At 38.5% G+C, this 23059-nt stretch overlaps 1 pseudogene; it reads right to left on the minus strand.

Moving 5' to 3' along the window:
• Nucleotides 1-15587: 15587 nt before the first annotated feature.
• LOC114030014 lies at nucleotides 15588-17034 on the minus strand (annotated as a pseudogene).
• Between the last annotated feature and the right edge of the window lie 6025 nt (nucleotides 17035-23059).

Below are 23059 nucleotides of genomic sequence, written 5' to 3' on the forward strand. Positions count from 1 at the left end.
GGAGAAGGGACAATATCACATTTAGGGTGTCATCTGTCAATTCATGTTTATAAATTGTCTAAAAATTGCAATTCTCTAGCATTTCCTACTCCCATTTTTTTTTTACCTCTCTGTTATCTTCAGTGTAGAAACCAAAAGCAATTTAAAATGACTGTGTCATTTTATATTTTTCATTATTTTATAAGTTTCCATGTCAACATTTCATCACCAAGTTTCCAGCTTTTTGGAACTTAGACATTCTGGTCACTGTGGATCTAACAGACTTCTACAAGACCCATATCTGAAGAATTTCCAACATGATTCAACTACTAGTGTTTGTGCTTCGCGACCTAACCTTAGAAAAATTAGTGTCTCTTACACACCATGATGAGGCATTGAAGTATGTCCCTGTGTACTCTTACATAGCTATCATGGTATAGATTGGGGTCATAATTAAATAATAAAGAAATTTAAATGGGTTAGAGTCTTGCATTTGATTATTTTTTTAATGAACTCAAATTTTGGCCCCTGTGAGTCATCAGAACTTTCTGAAAAACAGGATTGAATGACCTTTACTATGCAGTACAATAAAATGACCATGACTCAGACTATTAGTGTTTTCTGAAGCGATAGGGCTTTATTTTTTTTCTTCTATATTTACAAACTGCCTCTCATTCCCAACTCAGACAAAGTAGGAGAGGGTTAGGAGGGGAATCTTCCTATTCTCAGGGTGATGCAATAGAGGGAGCAATGGATTTAGAGTCAGAAAAAGACAAGGTCAAACCCTAGATCTCTTATTTACTGCATGTATGACCATGGGCAAGTCACTTTACCTCTGGAACTGAGTTTCTTCATCTATAAAATGAAACCTGGTAGACCTCAAAGGTCTTTTTTTAAGTTTTAATTATATAATCTTCATATTGTTCTTGTGCAGTCAGGCCACATTACTCGCAGTGATTGCCTTCACTCAATCATTCATTCAGTCAGTTTTTCCTTCCTATCAGTTGTGTATCTATGACATACATCACACTATATTTTACTAGTTTTAGCATCCTGACCAGATCCCATCTTCCCTTACTTATTTCTTCCTCTGCTATAATTAAATTTTGTGGCCATTGGTTTGTTTTCTACAAAAGCCTTGGTATTGAAATAATTGAATAGCATCATTGTGCTGTTTCAAGGCAGTACTATGTGTGGTAATTTTATGTGCTAGTGAAAGGATTCCCTCCTCCAAAACATGACTTGATTTCCTTGTTTATACAGAAGGCGTCATCTTTTCATTTTGCCCCTTGTTGTTTTCCCAGTTGATTCTTGTCTCATCCCCATTGGTACATTACATATGGTCACAGGTCTTGTAAAAAACCATGTTATTAGCAGCGTGGGAATGCCCGGTTTCAATCATGACTTTTCCTTGTGTGTTACAGAAGTGTTCTTTCTCTTCCCTTCCAGGGGCCTATGTGGAGGCTGAGGACTTGGCTGGGTTATATACTTTATAGTATGGTATTGGGTGTCATAAAGGAGAATGGACTTTGGTTCATTTGGGAGCCAGAAGTCTGCAGTAAGCTCACAACAGAAGTACCAGTCTCAGGAGAGTCATCCAAATGAAAGTATGTTGTGAGCATGAGTACATATTGTTTGACAAAGCTTTATTGCAGCTTATTGCAAAGTTCCACACTCTAAAGTCTCTCTTTGAGTTTAGTATGAATACAGCATGCTGGTGATTCTACTGTGATCAGAGGATTTGGGACAAAGGAGTACAAAATGGATTCTCAGAAGGGACAATTGTTATAGTGAACTCTGTTCTGGTGAGGTTAATTTGGTCAAAATGAATCACAGAAATAATGGAAATATAAGTTCTCTCTTCCTAATTCCTAATCTTATGAAATTCTGGACTTTGGGTAAGGAGACCTGATATTGAGATAATTATTCATGGTCCTGAACAAGTCACAGTTTGTTTGATGGTAAATTTCATCAGTAAAATGAGAACAATAATACCCTCTACTTCACAGGGTTGTTTTAAGCATCAAAGAAGATACTATAAGAAAAATGCTTTGCAAACCTTAAAGTCAGCTCTTAAAGACGATGGAGTCACTGGAAACAGGTTACTCGGTTCAAATAGTTGATGTGATTTTTTTCAAGTTATAACAATGAAATACTATTGCTATTAGTTTATCAATATAATTACATTCCACTCACTTATCTTCTTAAAAGTAGGATGGCATACTGGAAAGAAAACAAAACAAAAACCACAGAACATTAGGCCATAGCACAACAGATTTACACCTGAAAAAGACTTTCCAGGCCATATAGATAGACAAACCACTCATTTTAAAGTTGAGGAAACTTAGATTCAAGGAATTGGGACTTGCCCAAAGTCACACATGTTGTAAGGATGAAAGAGGGAATTTGAACCTGGGTCCTTTGACTCCAGAGCGAAATACTTTTCCACTGTACCTTGCTCTCTCAAGGGTGCCTGGGTCTAAATCCTGGTTCTGAAACTTATTAGTTAGGAAAAAGATCTAACCACGGGGGCCCACTAAATTTAGAGTCACTTAGGTACTCCAAATCTCAGTTTTCCCATTTGTAAAAATGAAATAATACTTATATTGCTTGTCCCACAGGGTGGCTGTAAAGAAAGTTCTTATAAACTGTAAGGTGCTCTATAAATGTGAGTTATTATTTTTTTCCTACTGCCACTACATAATAACATTTTAAAGCCAGAAGAGACCCGAATCATAGAATGTCAAAGCTAGAATGCAGTTTAAAATGATAGAATAATATACTTTCAAAGATGGAAGAGACCTTAGAGAACTGGATCTAATCCATTCTCCTCTAGTTGCAGCAGAGGAAATAAAGCCTAATGGGTTAAGTTGCCTTTCTCAAGGTTACACAATTAATTAGTGGCAGAGTCAGAATAAGACCTCACGTCCAATCCAATATTCTTTTGATCATGGCACAATGTTTTTTGTTGTTTCTGTGGAATAGAGCAAAAGCTCCCTGTGGGGCAGAGACTAATTCAATTAATATATCTTAGTATCCCAGTCCTTAGAACAATACATAGTATATAATACTACTTACTAGATGCTGGTTAGTTAATGATTGACTGAGTTCTGAACTACAACACATAAAAATCTGGGCTTCACATTATGTCAACTCCATCCCTTCCCTTCTCAAAAAAGTCTGTTGGGTCACTTTATTAGTAACTTTGATTCATGAATTCCTGATCTCAAGAGGCAGAATGATGTAATGAAAAGAATACCAGTACCCCAGCTACAAAACTTGGATTCTTATACAAATGCTACCATTTATTAACTGTGAGAACATGTACAAGTCAGTTATTTTTTTCTAAGACTCATGGTTTTCATTGATAAAATGAGAATGAGAAAAACTTGGACCACCAAGCTCACAAGGTTGTTATAAGGAAAGTAATTAGGGGAAAAAAAAGTAACCATAAACTATGATTGCATTATTATTTATCTCAAAGTTGCTAATGCCTCCCCTGGAATTACATTATTTATAATTAAATATGCATAGTTTGTTTCCTCCAATAGAATGTGAACTCCTTAAAGGCATTGGTTTATTTTTGTCTTTGCATCCCTGAAGTTGAGCATGGTGCCAGGAACATACGGAGGCACTTAAGGAAAACTTATTAATTGATTGATCATGATTACTTTGTTTATTTCTAGATGTGGTTTCATCCTGCAGACTCAGTAGTTCAGTGCCTTGTGTCTTGAGAATTTGTTGTACAACCTGTGAGTCACTGCCATGATGAAAGAGCAGGGGGAAGTGGGTCTTTGACCAGAAGAACAACAGACATAGGACTTCCCAGGGCCAAGACAGAATGTTCAGAGTAAGAGATTTGCCTCAATATCTGAAAATGGATCTGATGAATAGAGCAAGAGACTGTTTATTTTAGTTTTTCTTATGCCCTCAAATATTTACATTCTCAGAAATCCTTACCTTTCAAAGCGGTTATGATTTGTAGCAAGATCAGCTGCTTTAAATTAAATCTCTGATGCCAGGATAACTACATACCCCTTTCTTCCCATATGGCACAGAACCAATGAGACAGCTTCCAGTTTTCTAATTCTCTTGGCTCTTCCTCTGCTTCATCACCACGTCTCCCTTTCTTTGGAATAAGGGACAGTGCAGTCTTCCAGCAAGTAAGTTTTTGTGACCTCTTGGCAAATGAAGAGCTAGCTATTTCCTAAATATGGTCAAGATGGCCAGACCACCACAAAAATGCTTTAGAGATTTAAGCCCATTCTGGGGAGTGGCAACACAGAGAAATGATACTTTGCCTATTCTTCTGACTTTATACTATGTCTCCCACTCCTACTACTCATTGGCCGTAAAATCCAAGGTGAAACATTTTGCCTTTCTGGTCTTCAATTTCTCATCCAAAATTAGGGCATTGCACTAAATGACCTCTAAAATCCCTCCCAGGACTAAATTTCTGGTCTGTGACCTTGGTTTGTATAACTCAGTCTTCTCAATTTCTTGGTTTCTTTGTTAAAATGGATTGAATTTTCTTATCCACCTGAGTGCTCAGAATTTTGTCTGCCTTATGCAAGTTAAGTATGCAAGGCATTATCCCACTTCTTTTCCTTCTGAGGTGATAAATATATGCTTCGTCCAGTGGAATATATTTTATAAAAGGAAAGCAGGGCCAGAGAGCACCTGTGCATAATGTGGCGATCATGGGGATAAATACCACAAGATGATAATGCCTTCACCAGACCCATCTTTACTATGCTGATATCTTGGCCGGGCTGAGAAAACGTTTTTAGGTTTAACAAAGCTAACTGGTTGGGGATTGGAGGAAGAAAATCTAAAGGTCTATATGTGAAATGTGTGAGGAGAAGATGTATCCTTAAGTATCGCATAATGAAAGGACTGACATTGCATCTGGTGACAGAGGAGGAGAATTTAAAGTTTTACCTTTAAAGAATTTATAGAATTTACTTTGAAAATCCAAATATCATCAGACTGTCAAGGAAGGCAGATTATAGTAAATACTGCAGTACAGCAAGGCTTTTTCTGGTGACATTACAGAATCACAGAATTTGAGAGTTGGAAAGGAGCTGAGTGATCATATAATTTAGTTTAACCCATCCATGAAGGAATCTCCAACAAGAGTGTTCTTAAATCCTCTGCTTGAAGACTCCTGATCAAGTTGAGAGTCTCTAAAGCTCATTTCTATCTCTAAAGTTCATTTCAGTTTTGAACAGTTTCAATTGTCTGTTGCTTCCTCCCCACACTCCAATCAACATCAAGTCTAAAATGAAATTTTTTTTCATATCCCACCCTTTGCTCCTGATTCTGCCCTTTGAGGCAAATAGAAAAGAACAAGTTTAACCCTTCCTCCATGTGACAGGTCTTCAAATACTTGAAAACTGTTATCATCCTCCCCACCATTCTACCTGAGTCCTGTCTTCTCCTGGCTCAATATTCTCATTTTCTTCAACTGATATCAATTGAGGTGGAATGTGTCAACAAATACATGGCAAGCCACTAAAGGCAGTAATCCATCTACACTTTTGGAAATACTATACATCTGCACACTTGGAGATTGTTATCAATGAATATGGCAATGTGATGTCACTGTCATATCCACATAAAGCTTTAAGGGGTGAGTACCATGAGAGAGTGAAATGACGGCCATTGAGGAAGTCATAGATAGTAGGATTTAAGAAAGAACCAGTTAGAATGTGGGGAGCAGGACTGAGCAAAAATCAGCCCACTTAGAGTGTTTGCCACTGCCTTGGCAAAAGTGATAGCCAGGTTGTTTTCATCTCTTGGAGAAACTCCCTTAGATCCTACTAGGTGCTATAGGGACAAAGATGTACATACTTAAGTGATTTGGAGATCCTGGAAGGGAGTTGTCAAGTCAACAGGCATTTATTAAGAACTTGTTATGCACCAGATACTGTGCTAAGTGCTGGGAATACAAATATAAGCAGAAAAAAAGACAATCCCCACCCTCAAGTAGCTTGCATTCTACTAGGGAAATATAATAGAGGAAAGGGAGCTGAAAGGAGGTGGGGCAGAAAAAATGAATGCGCATCGTAGAGAAAGTCCAGGAGACTGGGCCTCCTCCTTATAACAAAGGTTCTGGGAGGAACCATCTATTCAGAAGGAGAAGCTATAGGGTTAGAGTCTAAACTGGATTGAGCTTTTAGGTGAAGAGATTCCTAGGGCATGCAGAGAAAGTCCTAGAGAGTAAAGAGTACAACTTGGAAAGGAATAAGAGAGAACATAGGGGAGGACTGCTAGCATGATCTGATCACCAACCTAGAAGCGGTCCCTACAAAGGAGCAAAGTCAGCCATCTCTTTGTGAGCCAGAGAAAGGAGAAAGGAGTTTGGTGGTTTTGCCTGAGCATTCTGTGGTATTAGTTGGATTGAACACTTCATTGACTCTATATGCTCTGTCCCCAACTGCTGAAGTTTTCCCATACAGTGTCAGAGACCTTATGGCATAAAGACCACATGGTATAAAGAAAGCCCATACCATAAGATTCCTTTCCCCCCTCTTCTTAAAGTTTATTTATTTTTGTATGAAACTGAGCAACAAAATATGTCTGTGCTCATCATAGTTTCTGCATGGAATGGGAATATGGATTCAAACTATGGCCAGTGACATTAACTCCAAGAAATAGAAATATTTTAACCTTGTAAATTATCTGTCAGGAGCAGTTAGTTGGCACAGTGAATAGAGTGACAGTCAGGAAGAATTGTGTTCAAATCCAACCTCAGACACTTTGTGTCTGAGCTGTGTAATCCTGGACAGGACACTTTGCCTCAGTTTCCTCATCTGCAAAATGAGCTGGAGAAGGAAATGTCAAACCACTCCAGTATCTTTGCCAAGAAAATCCAAATTGGGTCACAAAGAGTTGGATACAACTGAAATGACTGAACAATAACAGCAAATAATCTGTCTGCTTCAGCTTTCTCTTCTCTCTAATATATTCTCCACAGAGCTGATAAAAGGATTTTCTTAAAAGCGTGGGTCTGATTATGTCACTCTCCTACTCAATAAGCTTCAGTGAATCCCTAGTATATCTATGATCAAATATAAACACTAGTATTTAAAGCATTTCACAATCTGACTCAAGTTACATTTCCAGACTTGTTTCACATTCTTTCTCTTCATGTGGACTATGGTTCATTCAGAATAATTATCTTACTTTTAATCATACATAACACTCCATCTCCCATGTACATGTGTTTGTTTATATTGGCTGTTCCCTGTGCCTAGAATGTAATTCCTCCTCATCCCCTCCTCTTAGGCTCTCTTGTTTCCCTCAAGACTCAGTCCAACTTCTGCTATCTGCAAGAGGCCTTTGCTGATAGCCCTAGCTTTTGATGCCTTCTCCCTCATACTATTAGCATGTATATAATTTGTATATATGCACATGTTGTCTTCTCCAGCTACATCATAAACCTCTTGAGATGAGTGACTATTTTACTTTTAGTTTTGTCTCCTTAGTTCCTGTCTCCAAGGTAGTTACTTGGAGCAAAGATATCAGGAAGATCTGAGTTCAAATACAACCTTAGACATTTATTAGCTATATGAACCTGGACAAGTCACTTAACCTCTGTCTGCCTCAGTTTCCTTAAGGGTAAAATGGGGATAATAATAGCACCTGACTCCCAGTGTTGTTTTGAGGATCAGCTGAGATACTCATAAAGCATTTAATATACTGCCTGGCTCCTCTTGGCAGCTAGGTGACACAGTGGATTAGAGTGCTGGACCCGGAATCAGGAAGACTCATCTTTCTGGGTTCAAATATGACTTAACTCTGTTTGCCTCAGTTACCTCAACTGTAAAATGAATTGGAGAAAGAAATGGAAAATTACTCCAGGACTCAATCAAGAATACCCCAAATAGGATTACAAAGAGTTAAAAATGACTGAAAATGACTGAACAGCAAGAACAACAATGGTCTCCTACTATACACTTACTAAATGTTGGTTTCCTGTCACTTTTCCCTTTTCCTATCATAGTGCCTGGTATTCAACAAATTCAACATATTCAATAAATGTTTGCCAATATGGCCTATTAACAAAAATAAATAATATTAGAGGAACAAAACTCAAGGTTTCTTAGATTACTTGATAAATCTAATCTAGCATCTGATGGATTTAAAATAGCAATCTGAATATGACTGCAGGGAAGATGTACTCTAGAAAACAGCAACAAGTTTGAGTAAATCAAAATTCCTTGAGATGAAAACACCTCTTTTCTGGGCACAGATACAACAAAGGATAACTTTGTTGAGGAGGACTATTCTACCATGCTGGCAAGACTCATTACTGACCCAGGATGCCATATACCTGATCTTTTTAGAAATAGCAGAGTTCCTGACATCCTTTTCTCAAATGTGCCTTACTCCTAAGAACTCATTTGAAAGAAAGGATTAAAGGATGGAATTACCTGACCTCTTAACCTCCTCAGAGGTAGTAAAAAAGTGATTTTAGGGAAGTAGAAAGAGAACAAAATAAGTCATTTGAGCCAGCATTATCCAGGGAATAAAGTACTTGGACAGAAGAAAAGTATTTTCGTTTTTGCTCTCCTGAGTGAAGCATAAAATCTATATTGAAAGCTATCTTAAAAAAAATTTAGTCTAACTAATACCAAACCATACTGTTGGTTTTTTGTTTGTTTGTTTGTTTTTGTTTTTTGTTTCTTGTTTTGTTTTGTGTTTGACTTGGGGCCAGACCTGTGATTTCATTGGTTTAGTCAGGGGTGTGTTCCATTCACTTTGTACCAGGGAAGGACCAGTCGTTAAATTTTCTTTTTTTTTTTAATTTTTTTATTAATTTTTAAAAATTTATCAACAATCACTTCCATAGGCTTCTGAGTTTTAAATTTTTCTCCCTCTCCCTCCCCATAACAGCACAATCTGAGAGAGCTTATACATATACATTCCCATTAAACATATTTTCACATTAGCCATGTTATAAGGAAGAATTAGAACCAATAGGAGGAACCACAAGAAAGAGTTCTTTCTTTGGATGTGGATAGAATTTTCCATCATGAGACTTTTGGAGATGTCTTAGATCCTTGTATTGTTGAGAAGGGTTAAGTTTATCAATATTAGTCATTGCACAAAATGGCTGTTACTGTATACAACGTTCTGGTGGTTCTGCTCACTTCACTCAGCATCAGACCATACAAGTCTTTCCAAGTTTTTTCTAAAGTCCAGCTGCTCATCATTTCTTATAGTACAATAGTATTTTATTACATTCATATACCACAACTTGCTCAGCCATTCCCCAATTGATGGCCATCCTTTCAATTTCCAATTGTTTATCACCACAAAAAGAGGTGCTATAAATATTTTTGTGCATTTTCCCATTTGTATGATCTCTTTGGAATACAGTCCTGGAAGTGCTATTGCTGGGTCAAAGGGTTATGCATATTTATAGCCCTTTGGGCATAGCTCCAAATTGTTCTCCAAAATGATTGGATCATTTCACAACTCCACCTACAATGCATTAGTGTTCCAATTTTCCCACATCTTCTCCAACATTTATCATTTTCCTGTTTTGTCATGTTGGCCAATCTGAGAGATGTGATGTGGTGCCCCAGAGTTGTTTTGATTTGCATTTCTCTAATCAATAGTGATTTAGAGCATTTTTTCATATGACTATAGATGGCTTTAATTTCTTCATCTGAGAACTGCCTATTCACATCCTTTGACCATTTATCAATTGAAGAATGACTTGTCTTCTTATAAATTCGATCTAATTCTCTATATATTTTAGAAATGAGGCCCTTATCAGAGAGACTGGTTGTGAAAATTATTTCCCAGTTTTCTGCTTCCCTCCTAATCTTGGCTTCATTGGCTTTGTTTTTGTAAAAAAAAAACTTTTCAATTTAATGTAATCAAAATTATCCATTTTGCATTTTGTAATGTTCTCTGTCTCCTGCTTGGTCATGAATTCTTCTGTTTGCCATAAATCTGACAGGTGAACTATTCCTTGCTCTCCCAGTTTGCTTATGGTATTAGCCTTTATATCTAAATCATGAACCCATTCTGACTTTATTTTGGCACATGGTGTGAGATTTTGGTCTATGCCTAGTTTCTGCCATACTCTTTTCCAGTGTTCCCAGAAGCTTTTGTCAAATAGTGAGTCATTATCCCAGAAGCTGGGGTCTTTGGGTTTATCAAATAGTAAATTAGTATAGTCACTGACTACTGTGTCTTGCATACCTAACCTATTCCACTGATCCACTACTCTATTTCTTAGCCAGTACCAAGTAGTTTTTATGATTGCTGCTTTATAATACAATGCAAGATCTAGAATGGCTAGGCCACCTTCCCCTGCATTTCTTTTCATTAGTTCCCTTGATATGATGAACCTTTTGTTATTCCAAATGAATTTTGTTATTATTTTTTCTAGCTCTATAAAATAATGTCATGGTAGTTTGATTGGTATGGCGCTAAATAAGTAAATTAGCTTAGTAGAATTGTCATTTTTATTACATTAGCTCGACCTACCCATGAGCAACTGATGCTTTTCCAATTATTTAGATCTGACTTTATTTGCACAAAAAATGTTTTGTAATTGTGTTCATATAGTTCCTGGGTTTGTTTCGGTAGGTATGCTGCTAAGAATTTTATAATGTCTACAATAAGTGTAAATGGAATTTCTCTTTCTATCTCTTGCTCTTGGGCTTTGTTGATAATATATAGAAATGCCAATGATTTACGTGGGTTTATTTTGTAGCCTGCAACTTTGCTAAAGTTGTTTATTGTTTACAGTAGCTTTTTACTTGATTCTCTAGGATTCTCTAAGTATATCATCATATCATCTGCACAAAGTGGTAGTTTTGTTTCTTCTTTGCCTATTATAATACCTTCAATTTATTTTTCTTCTCTTATTGCTAAAGCTAACATTTCCAGTATGATATTGAACAACAGTGGTGATAATGGACATCTTTGTTTCACCCTGATCTTATTCAATTGTTAAATTTTCAAAGTGAGTATTTACACTTGAGAAATGAGCAAATACTGCAGATCAAGGCTTTTTGTTGTTGATGATGTTATGCTACTTGTCTAGACTTAAGAAAATGATGGAGAAGATATTAATAATACGGATTAAACTAAAAAAGTATGCTGTGATTATTTTATCTTCCTCCCCTCTCCCTGCCCCCAGAAAGCTAGTTGTTAAATTTTTACCAGCACACCATTGGATAGGGAAATTTCAATGAGGACGTTATTTCAATTAATGCAGATCAGCACTGGGTTTGTAATTTATTGTATTGCAGTGCTGCCTGGGAACACTGAGAGCTTAAGTGACTTCCCAAGATCACTCAGTCAGTAAGCCTCAGAGGTGAGATTTAAACCCAACATCAAGGCCTGCTCTATACCATATTGCCTCACTTACTTTCATACATCATTCTTTCACTAGAACTGAATTGCTAGTCATTCAGTCTCTCCTTACCTCACTTTCCCCTCCTGTCAAATAGCTATGATATTGTTTTTCTTCTGTGTAATTCATGGAAATGTGTAACTAAATAATTTTATTTTTAAATTGAATGTGGAAGCTGTTTAGATTTGGGGGAAATATTTCAAATTAAATCCAATCCTCTATAATGCTTAAGCCCTCTATTTGGGCTTCCATCCCTTATGGTCAGTGTTTTTTCCAGGTAAATTAACTAGCAACACAGTATGTAGTTAATCTCCCAGTTAACTCTATACTTTAAAAACTAAACTATTCAGGTACACCATTGATGGGCCCTACTGTGATGCTTCTATATGGCATGGAGATGACTCTGGGTTCTTGAAGTCTGTATCATCAGAACAAAACTTGGGTATGTTTTTAGCAGGCTTGAAGGATTTCAAGTACTGGCCTGGACTTTGATTTTATGTCATCTGAGGACCAGCCTAGACAAGTTCAAAGAGGTCACATGAGGTTTGTGTTAATAATAACTTGATGGTTTTTTGGCCCCTGAAATTTGTAAAGGCCAGTCACTAAAAGGTAGAAAAGTTATGAGCTTCATTCCCCCTTCTCCAGCATCCCTGACCCCATTGTTATAATTTTATCCAGCAGCCTACTCTTCTGATTGTTGAATCTCTGGCCAGGATTGGAATTTCACAAGGTGTCCTAGCCATGCTCACTTCACTCAACTCATTCTCTGGACTTCTCCATCTCCTCAATTGCAGCCTTGAAATATTATTCACACTCCCCCTGTCCTACACACACACACACACACACACACACACACACACACACACACACACACCCAGTTTAAAGATTCCTTTGTGTACTGTCTTCTATCAGAATGTATGATCATTGAGAATAGAGAATAGAGATGTCTTTTGTATTTATATCCCCAACACTAAGCAGAGTGCCTGGCACATAGTAAATGGTTAATAAATATTCTACTGAATTAAAAAAAGAAACTAAATAAATGTTCTATCTTTCTTTATTACCCTATCACAGATAGTGTCAAAAAAACACAAACCACTGAATTATCAAAGTATGTTATCAATGGGATGATAAACCAGAAAGATTGTCATTTTGATTTTAGCCTTCTTTGGATTCTTCCTTAGAATTCTTTGGATTATTCAATTACTAGCAATAAGGCATCTATTCTAGTCCCTAGTCCTACTTTTGTTATTTCTGGACCTGAGAAGGTGGGGTTTCCATCCTTTTTTTCTCTCTCATGGATTGGGCTTACAAGCCTTTTCTCTTCTGAACTACCATCAGTCAGGTATATTCTGCCCCTTACTTCTCTATTCCATCTGTGGGAAAACAAAACAAAACAAAATAAAACTTCATGTCTCCTTCAGGTTTCTTGCTCCAAGGATACCTTTTAGGATAAGATCTTTAGACACCAAATTCTGGTAAACATTGGTGCACCCTCTAAGATCATGATATCTACTGGTTGCATGTAATTTTCTGCCATCTTTAGATAAAGCGGCAAATGTGAGTTCAGTCAGGCCATCACGGAACAAATCACTAGGTATCATTTGTACCATTCTCTATACTGCTCTCTATGCACCCTCTGCTGCACAGTGTTTAGAAACAAAACCAATTGCCACTATTCTTTGTCAACCTCAGAACATGATGGCTGGGTGCCTTGGGCAACTTACCCTGTTTTATAACTAGAAAACTTCTACTTCCTTAATTTCCACTTTCTCATTTATTCACGTCATTTTTTTTTCTTTTCTATTGTTTTTTTCTTTATTGTCTGCAAATATTTCTCAGCTCTCCCAAATCCTTATTATTTCAAAGTCTTGAAGGAGAGTTGGGGATGCAGCCTAAAGAAAAATAAAAACAGTCATTCCTGGACTTCCTGGCATCATGCTGTGGTTAACATAAACCTCATGTGCTCTCTTTGATCTTGATGAGGCTGGTCCTCAGAGGACAAAAAGTCAAAGGCCAGGCCAAATCCTTCAAGCTTGGTAGGACACATCCAAGTTTTGTTCTGATGGCACAGCCTTCCTTAAAATGGACACACTGGAGGGAACTAGTCAACCAGATGGAGGGGCTGTAGGGTCAAGGATACTTTTAATGTGGGAAGTCCAGGGCTAGAATGAATGTCCATGAAGGAAAGGTTTCTAGAGTATTAGAAAAAAAGTCCAGGAGGAAACTCAGAAGTACAGCCTGAAGAGCTCACTTCAAGACCAGTAAGACCTGGACTCGTCTCTTTTCTGAGGAAGTGTGACCATGGGTATGCAACTTAACTCCTCAGGGCTCTAGGCAACTTTCTAAGATTATAAATTGCAGATAAAAGTTCAGCCTTCATTGATGGATGTTTTCCAAATTAATGAAATCATAGATGTGGTCTTTATCTTATACAAGTCCAAGCTGGAGGGCAGCAATCTAGGTTGTAGAATTTGGGCACTACTAGGGCAGTGGGCCAATCATCTTGATCTTTAACTTTTCTCAGGCAATTAAATATCCAATGCTTATTTTCATCATCATAGGTCCAATCTGTGATACAGTAATTTTATTTTCACATGCAGCATGTATACCTCACGGTACGTTGGGGTGCTTTAATCAATGTGAACAGCACATCTATACCCATTTTTGAGGATTTAGAATATGATTGTAGAGGTTCATGTAGGTTTTAACCCATAAGACATCCTGCTGGTTATTTCCATGATTTGTCTGATACTGAGTCTATGGTGAATAACACACCCTGTAGTTAGGATGTCATTCTTATACAGACATGGGTGATGTTCCAACCATCCTCTTTATGACATGGTTTTGGGCAACGTGTTATGGTGTAAATCAGGGCATGCTCATAGATGAGCTAAAATTAAGAGCAAGGAGGAAATGCAAAAAGGGGGCTGAGAACTGGCCTGCAGCAACTTTCTTTAGGTACTGAGTAAGGGATGATGAAAAGAAAGAGAAGGAACGGTCCTACTTAGGTGAACACATTAACCAACCAGAATGCCAGAGGACTCACGATGAAACGTGCTACTCACCTCCTGACAGAGGTGATGGACTCAGGAGTGAAAACACAGATCTATTCTGGGGACATGGCCAATGTGGGGATTTGCTTTGCTTGACTGTGCATGTTTTTAATAAGCGCTTTACTTTCCTTGATTTCTCAGTGGGGGGAGGGAGGAAGGAAGGGAGGAAGTAAAGGCAAATCTTTGTGAAAATAAAATAAAATTTAATTAAAAAGAGGCCCTTTAAGTTGCTGGGTCAGCAGCAGCCCAGCATAGGTCAGACACTCAGGTTTCTTCTTAACTTATCTGCTCTCCTGCCCTTTAATCTTTCACAGTCTATCTAGACATAGGCTTAGCTCTCAGTTCTGCCAATTACTACATGAGTGACCTTGGACAAGTCACTTCACCTCCCTCTGTAAGATGATGGAGTTGGACTGGATGGTCTCCGGGGTCTCTTCTGGTTCTAGATTCTATGACCCTATCACACACAGAACAAGTTGGGAAATCTGGTGACCAAACTGTGAAGGGATCCCAGGATCACAAACTCTCTTGGAGATATAAAGGACCTTGAAAGTCATGTATTCTAAATCCCTTATCTTATGGATGAGGGGGCTGCTGAGTGGCAGCTCATACCTATAATCCGCTACTGAGGAAGGGTGAGGCTAGTGGGTTGCTGGAATATGAGGGTTCTGGGCTGCAGTGGGGCTAAAGCAGACGGGTGGCTATGCTAAGTCTAACATCAATAGGGGGAGCCCCAGAGAATGAGAGGGAGAAACCAGGCTGCTTAAGGAAAGGCGAACTGACCCAGGTCAGAAAAATGGGGCAGGTTAAAGCTTTTGTACCTATCAGCATTTGTGGTGGGCATCGGTGTACCTACTGCACTTCTGGCTTGGGTGAGATAGGGAGGCTTAGTCTCTAAAAAAAAAAAATAATAAAATAAAATAAAAAATGATGGAACCAAGACCAGTAGAGGAGAAGTGACTTTCCCAAGGTCACACAGGTGGTAAGTGGTGGAGCCGGGATTTGAACACAGGCTCTATGACTTAGAACCAGTGTTTCAGGGATAAGATGGGGCAGGTAGAAGACAGGTAGAGAAGGAACAGGAATACCAGGGAAAGGGCAATGGGGAGAGTGGGAAGGAGGGGCATTGTATCAGAGAAGGGAAAAACTTAACTGCAAGGCCCTCAGCCTTAGAGTTCTTCCTTGACCTGGATATGGAGTGGACAGAGGCACAGAGGCTCAGGGGGAATGTCTACCTATGTACTCCCTATAAAGAAATAAGGCCGCACCTCCCCAAAGAAGCCATTGAAGGTGTTGAGGTGAGACTGCCTCTCCCCCTCCTCACACTCCAGCCCTACAAGCAGGAGCTGAGGCAGCACAAGGTCCTGGGGTGAAGCTGAAGGATGCCACACAGTGATTTCCGTCCACTCCTCGGGTGTGGCAGATGCACCAGAAGCCTGAGTGGGCATCATGGTAGCAACTGTGCGAGTGTCCATCTCCACCAGACTCTCGACGACTCAGAGCTACACCCACCCGCCAGTTATGGAGCCCACCCAAATCAACCTCCCAAGAGTGGGAGCCATGGGAGAATAGAAGGCTTGGGAGCCCAGCAAGCAGGGAGGACAAGAAGCACTCAGGGTTCTCCAGTTGGACCCGATAGCTACGATTGGTGATCCTGGTGAGGTCATCAGAGACGGAGAGCCAGCCGGCGCTGCTGTGTTGGGGTCAAAACTGAAGGGCACAGATTCGATACTGCTCAGCATCTTCTTCCAGGCATGGTACTGCAGGGAGTCCAGGTACTTGCTAACATTGTGATAAGCATTCCTGGTTGGATGAGCTCTGGCTCAGTGGTGCAAGAAAGCCTACGTTTATGGCTCTTGTGTTTCAGGAGAAAGGAGATATCATCTTCCTTTATCTCTATCTGGAGCCACCCGATCTCGTGAGCCAAGGCCTCAGTCCCTTCTGCCAACAGTTTCGTTTTTTCTTCTACGTGCCTCAGTTTCTGCCCAGCCTCCTCAGCCACTGCGTCCAGGGCCGCCCGCTCTTCCACTCTCAAGGACTCTCTGAGTTTCTCAGACTCCTGCAGGATCCTGCCCTGAAGTCATGCAGCTTCCACCTGATTACGCTTGCCAATGGCCTTGTAAGAAGGGCGCATGGCTCAGAAAGCTTTGGCCTTCTCCTTTAGTTGCAGGCCGTGCCCTGCACTGGCTACACGTGGTGGTCCTGGTGCCACTGGTCGCCCTGGTGCCGCGGGTCGCCCTGGCACGAGCTGCACAGCAGCTCCTTGTAGTCCAGGCAGAAGAGGCTGAGCTGGCCGTGGTGCAGGCGGCAGAAGCGGGGTGCCCCCCACCCCCCGCCCGTGGGCGGGCCGGGCAGGCCTCCTTGCGCAGCAGCTTCTCCACCAGGTTGTTGAGCTTGTGGTTGGTGCGCAGCCCAGCCAGGGCCTCCCGCTCCTTGCACACAGGGCAGGCGGGCGCTTCCGGCAGTTCCCAGCATGGCCCATGCAAGCCCAGCAGAAGCTGTGGCCGCAGCGCAGTCACCGCGTCTCAGAACGAACGGGTCGTAGCAGATGGCGCAGAGCAGCTCCTCCTTGAAGGAAGGCTACGGCCCCACGGAGCCACTGGCCCCATGTTCCATGCCGCTGCCCTGTGCTTCCAAACTTTCCAAAGTGTGCATGGCCCCTCCCCTTTGACCTTTATCTTGCCACTGGACTTAAGTGACTCTGGAGGAGAGAGTGAGGTTGATGATTCTGCACAACTGTGTCCCACTCATATCAAATTCACTAGCAAGTTAAGACATCCTCCTCATGATGTCATCAATCCTCTCTGAGAATGAACAACTAGGTCACTGACCTTTTGAATAAGGAGAAGGGGAGGGATATGAAAGATATTTTGAACTATAATCAACAGGCTTTGGCAACTAATTAGAAAGGCAGGTCAAAGTAGGCGATGGCTGAGAGTGTCAAAATCTGCAGAGAGGGCAACTAGCAAGGAAAAGGCCATTGTATTTAGCAGGTAAACTCTAATAAGTGACCTTGGTGCAAGGAGTCCCAGCTGACTGGTGGGCTTGGAAGGCAGATTACTTTGCTGTGGATTCATAAAAACCTAAGCTCAAGTCCAACCTCTTGGTTGTGCAACCAAGAGCATCAGGGCAGGGATTCTCCACTCTGGGTATTGCCCCCTCCCCCACTACATAAACGACATCCTCCTCCATAATCAGTGTCTTGTACACTTGCACATAGTTTAGATTTAATAAATTCATGTTAAATTGAATTGTACAAAACACAAATGCACAATGAACTCCCTTCACAGATTGTAGAGGTCAGCTCCATTTCTGGAATAAGACTGTTGTATCGTTACAGTCATCTTGGAGCCTGAGCCATAAAGGAAGTTATTTAATAACCAAAAAAAAAGAAAAAGAAAGAAAAAAAAAGAATCAAGAGCACACAATATTTTGGCAGAAATCAAAATATAAACTAAATCCAAAAGAGATGAGTTTTATAGGTTTAGGTCAAAAGATAGTCAAATTGGAACCAAAAGGCCTAGATTTGAATCCTAATTCTGCTCTTTTCTTCCTGTATGAATTTGTTAAATTCCTTTCACCACTCTTCCACATCTGCATAATGAGGAGGTGTAACTAGATGATTGCTAAGGTCCTATCCAGTTCTGAACTACATGGTTCTAAGTAACCTAAACCCAGACAAAATAGATGACAAAGGTCAGAAAACAGAGAGGGAAGAAATAGATGAAGCACAAGTCACTCATGACAACTTTGGTTATTTCATGATGAAGAACCCCTCTGATCCCAATTTTCCACTTTTTTTTTTTTAACCAGAGCTGTGGTGTTCTCATTATTTCTAACACTTAAAATTCATGGGACACGAGAACCAGAAATAAGTTGGTTTGATGGCCCGTCAGTCAAGTCAAGGGACATAATTCCATGCCTTTCGAGCAGAAGGAGAGAATCAGGCAGATCACTAAGCCAAAGTATGATACTTCTTGACTTGGAATTATTTTGTTTCACTTTTCCCAGAGAGGACATCATTCATTAGGATTTAATTTTGCACTATAGACAAAAATTGGATTTTTAATCAAGCAGGGCTTCAGAGCTTTTGTGTTTTCAGCTGCTGAGATCTGGTATTTAGGATATGATGCCAGAGTGCTCCCAAACTGGATGTTTCAACAGATGTTGGAAAATTTTTCTGACTCACCTACATATTTTTCTCATGCTCTATGCCCCACTGAGGTAATCTTAAACACTAAACTCTCTTTGAAGTCAATAGGAACTCTGAATTTGTATCTATTTGGCAACAACCAACACAAGGCCAGACATGAGTCCTAGGGAAAAAAATGTCAGCAATTTTGTTTCTTAAATATTTGATTTTGGTGACTGGATGGCTCTGCAAAAAAATAATTAGAGGACTGTTGGTTTTAAATAACAGCCTTTTAAAATTACAAGATACTTGAGAAATCATATTTAGTCTATGTCCAACTGATAATACAGATAGCATAACTGAGGCAGGAGAGATTAATGATCTGTGCAAAGTACTACAGATTATTGATTAGAAAGCTGGGCCTAGCATGTAGTAGTTTAATTCATTTAAAATTCGGTTTCAATAATATCAAGGAAGCAAAACTGCTCTCAATTTGTTTTTAGAGGAAATAAATGATTTCATTACTATTAGACAGTAATCTATTGAAGACTGAACTTTCTGGAAAGTTTTCTTCTACCAGAAGTTCTCAGTTATTAGAAGGAAATTTCAAAAGAAAGAAAAATCAATTAATATGAATCCAACTATATCAGAATTATGGAGCTATATCAAAGCATTTCTTATGTTACTACTAGTCATATTATTTTATGTTATGGATTGTTACCCTTTTTGTGTGTATGTTTTGCAGGATGTTTGGAATCTAGTTTCATGGACTCTTCAGGATGTTGTTGTGGTTGTAGTTGTTGTTGTTTTGTTTTGTTTTGTGTTAAAGAGAAAACATAATTGGAGGAAATGCTTAATTTCAGTTTGAAGTAATAAAAGATCTGTCAGAACCCCTGATGTATGTACATGTGGCCCCTTCGGTGGTATGTGAATCTCAGGTTAAGAATCTATGTAGATGATAAACTTATTATTTTAAGCTGGTACATTTTGTTTTAACACAGCAGGCCTTTCCCAGAAAATACTCATATAAACAGAATACATTCCTTAAATACAGTTAAGCAAGATAGCCTAATAACGTGATTGAGACAGATAGTGTATGTCACTTTCCACATTATAGTTTACTGATCACTAACTGAAAAGATGTGCATTTTAATTTTGGTAGCATAGTTACTTGAACTGAATTTTGTTTCTTTCAGTATTTGTCATTATACTGTTGTAGTCTTTTAATGTTTATTGTTCTTTTGGCTCTGCTTTCTCCACGCCGGATCATTTCATACAAGTCTTCCCATAATTCTCTTAATCCTTCATATTTTTTATTACTTGAAATGAAATAGTATTTCATCATATTCATATCCCCCAGTTTGTTTGGACATTCTCTTATTGTACTGTACACACATTCCATTTCCAGGTTTGGCTATCACACATAGGAAAAAAAAAGGCTGCAATGAATATATTTTACATATGGATCTTTTGTTTGTGTCATTAATCTCTTTGAGCCATAAATCCAGTAGCAGGATCTCTGTGTCAAAGGGATTCAACAATTTGCCAGCTTTTCTTGCATAATACACAATTGTTTCCCAGAATGTTTGACCAATTCATAGCGCCAACCAGTAATGAATTACCACACGTTTTTTCCAACATTAAATTTTCCCAACTTGGTTAATTTGATGAAGTAAAACTTCTTTAATTTTCAGTTTTCAGATTATTAGTGAATTTGAACAAATTTACAGAGAGCAGTTCATAGTTGTAATTTCTTCTTTTACAAACTGTTAACATCTTTTGACCACTTTTCTATTGTAAAATGGTGTAAAACTACTTTAAAGGCTGTTTTTCTTCATTATGCACTGTATCTCGAACAAGCCATATCTGTGAAATAAATATCATTAATTAAAATGATAATAAGGGAGGGGAGGGGAAGAAGTTATTAGCGTATTGGGAAGCAAAATGGTTAGCTCTCCTATATACTCCACTGGACATATATAGAAAATGACCTGACCACATTCTAATTTAGAAATCCAGAAAAAGCTGTAGTGCGTCTAGTTCTTTTTCTTTGCTGGCAGATAGGTAGTTCAATAGAACAGAGTGCTAGGTCTGGAGTGAGGAAGACCTGAGTTCAAAGCTGGCCTCAGATACTTACTAGCTGTGTGACTATGAACCTTAGCCTTTGTTTGACTCGGTTTCCTCAGCTGTAAAATGGGGATAATAGCATCTACCTCCTAGGGTTATTGTTAAGTTCAAATGAAATAATAATTATAAAGTGCTTAGCACAACACTACAGAAATATTAGTTTATGATTATCATTATTATTTATAGAGAAACAATCAGGAAGGTCTGTCGACACTGGGGATGAGATCAGGTCTGAAAAATGTATAGGTCCTCAGCCTGTCTCAAGATCCTGGAATAACACAACACTTAATATCCCCAAGAAAGCAATAGTAGGACCAGCCCAGAAATTCCTTCCACAAGTGAGGGTAATCCAATTAGACAAAGCCTGGGAGTGGTTCTGTTAAGTCTTGATTATTTAAAAAAAAATGTAAAGAGAGAAGAAGAGGAATACAAATGGGTGGTGGAAGGGAAAGGAAGGATAGGGAAAATGATTTTATATAATGAAAGTATACAAGTAGACATCTATATAAATAAGAAAGTGGGAGTGGGAAGAAGTAATTGACTCTTGAACCTCACTATCGTCTGTACTGTTCAAATACAAGAAAGAATACTCACTCACACACACACACGCACACACACACACACACACACACACACACACACACTGGATACAGAAATGCATTTCACTTAACCAGAAAGTAGGAGGGAAAGAGGAGAAAATGAGAGAGGAGAGGAATTAGAGGGCTAGATTAAAATAGATCAGTTTTAAACAAAACAAACTAAGGAATTATATATATGTATACACATACACAAACACACACACATACATATATATGTGTATATATATATGTATATATATTTATAAATTTATAGCTCTTTGTGATGTGAGGGTAATCTGAAAGGGTGCCCATAAAATGTGGAATAGATGAACAAGTTACGATTTATAAAAATGATGTCATACTATTGTGCTAAACTTCTATCAGCATAATGAACAACCAAGATTCCAGAGGACTAATAATGAAAAGGCTCAGAATGTAGAATCAATCAATTAAATAATCAATAGACATTTACTTTGTACCTACTGTGTGTCTGGCTTTTTGCTAAGAGCTGGGAATACAAAAAAGATGCAAAAGCTGGTCTTTGCTTTCAAGGAGCTTACAATCTAATGGTGAGAGAAATCCATTTTTGGACATGACCAATGTGGAAATTTGTTTTGATTGACTATATTTTTTGCAATGACTTTTTTTCTCTCGTATTCTCAGAAAGCACAGTTGTGGAAATTGGTTCTGGAAGAGTGTAAGAAGGTAAATCTTAGCTTATTAAAAAAATAAGATATTTTTCCAAGAAAATGATCATAATGAAATTCATAAATAAAAGATGAGCAAGAGTAGAAGTCTTGGAGACAGGATAAAATATTTTAGGACAGTGTTGCTCAAAAGCAGGATTGCAGCGAAAGACTTAGGAGTGATGCTTTTTTCATCTTGACTCAAAAACTACTACAAAAAAGTGACCCTCCAACAAATTACTGAAATATATCCATGTCAGTTTTAATCTATGTGTTAGGCATGGACAATAATCCAGAAAGGAACTTATTTCATCAAAGGTCTAAATAGGAAGTAGAGGTAACTTATTTTAAGTGAAACTAGAATTGGGGTAGAATTAGGAAGGAAAAAAAAACCAACAGAATTTTCTGTTATTTATACAGACAAATTCCCCATTGTAGAAGGTAGTCAGGTAGAAGTTAGATAACCCTTGGTAAAACATTGGAAACAAGATTTCTGTTTAAATACATGTTGGATTAATTGGACTCTGAAGTCCCTTCCAACTATGATATGTCGTGAAATAGCTGGAATAGGAAAGAGGTGTAGTTTTGTTTTCTTTTTCTTTTTGTCTTTTATTGTACTACATTATTATAATTGTCCAACCTGAATATTGTTTCTACATGTTTATAAACCTATAATGAACCCTATTTCTGAAAACATGGACTAAACTGGAAGACCCTCTCCTCCCACATCTCTTAAACCCTTAGCTATCACATCAAATTTTGACCAGTGGAGAATACAGAAAGCCTCCTCTTTGAAGTGACTTCTTCATTAAAAAAATACCTCTCAAAATATCTCCTACTACTTTTAAGTGTTTAAATTTCTTCTAATGAGATTTCCTGCCAAGTAGACCAGGGCATAGAGCTTGTGAACTTTGATATAAATGCATAAGTAACTTCATGAAAGAGAGTTAATTTTGATTGATAAAGAAATGACATTGATCTTTGGCATAAAAACAACAAAAATGGATTAATTTTGAAAAAAAAAAGGAATGTTGATATTTACATGATATATTTACTCCTATCCTAAATAGAACAGAAAACTTAAGGGAGGAGGACAGAAAGGGGAGGGAGAGAGAAGG

The sequence above is a fragment of the Vombatus ursinus genome, unplaced genomic scaffold (genome assembly GCF_900497805.2).
Source record: "Vombatus ursinus unplaced genomic scaffold, bare-nosed wombat genome assembly UNPS02014945.1, whole genome shotgun sequence".
Lineage (NCBI taxonomy): Eukaryota > Metazoa > Chordata > Mammalia > Diprotodontia > Vombatidae > Vombatus > Vombatus ursinus.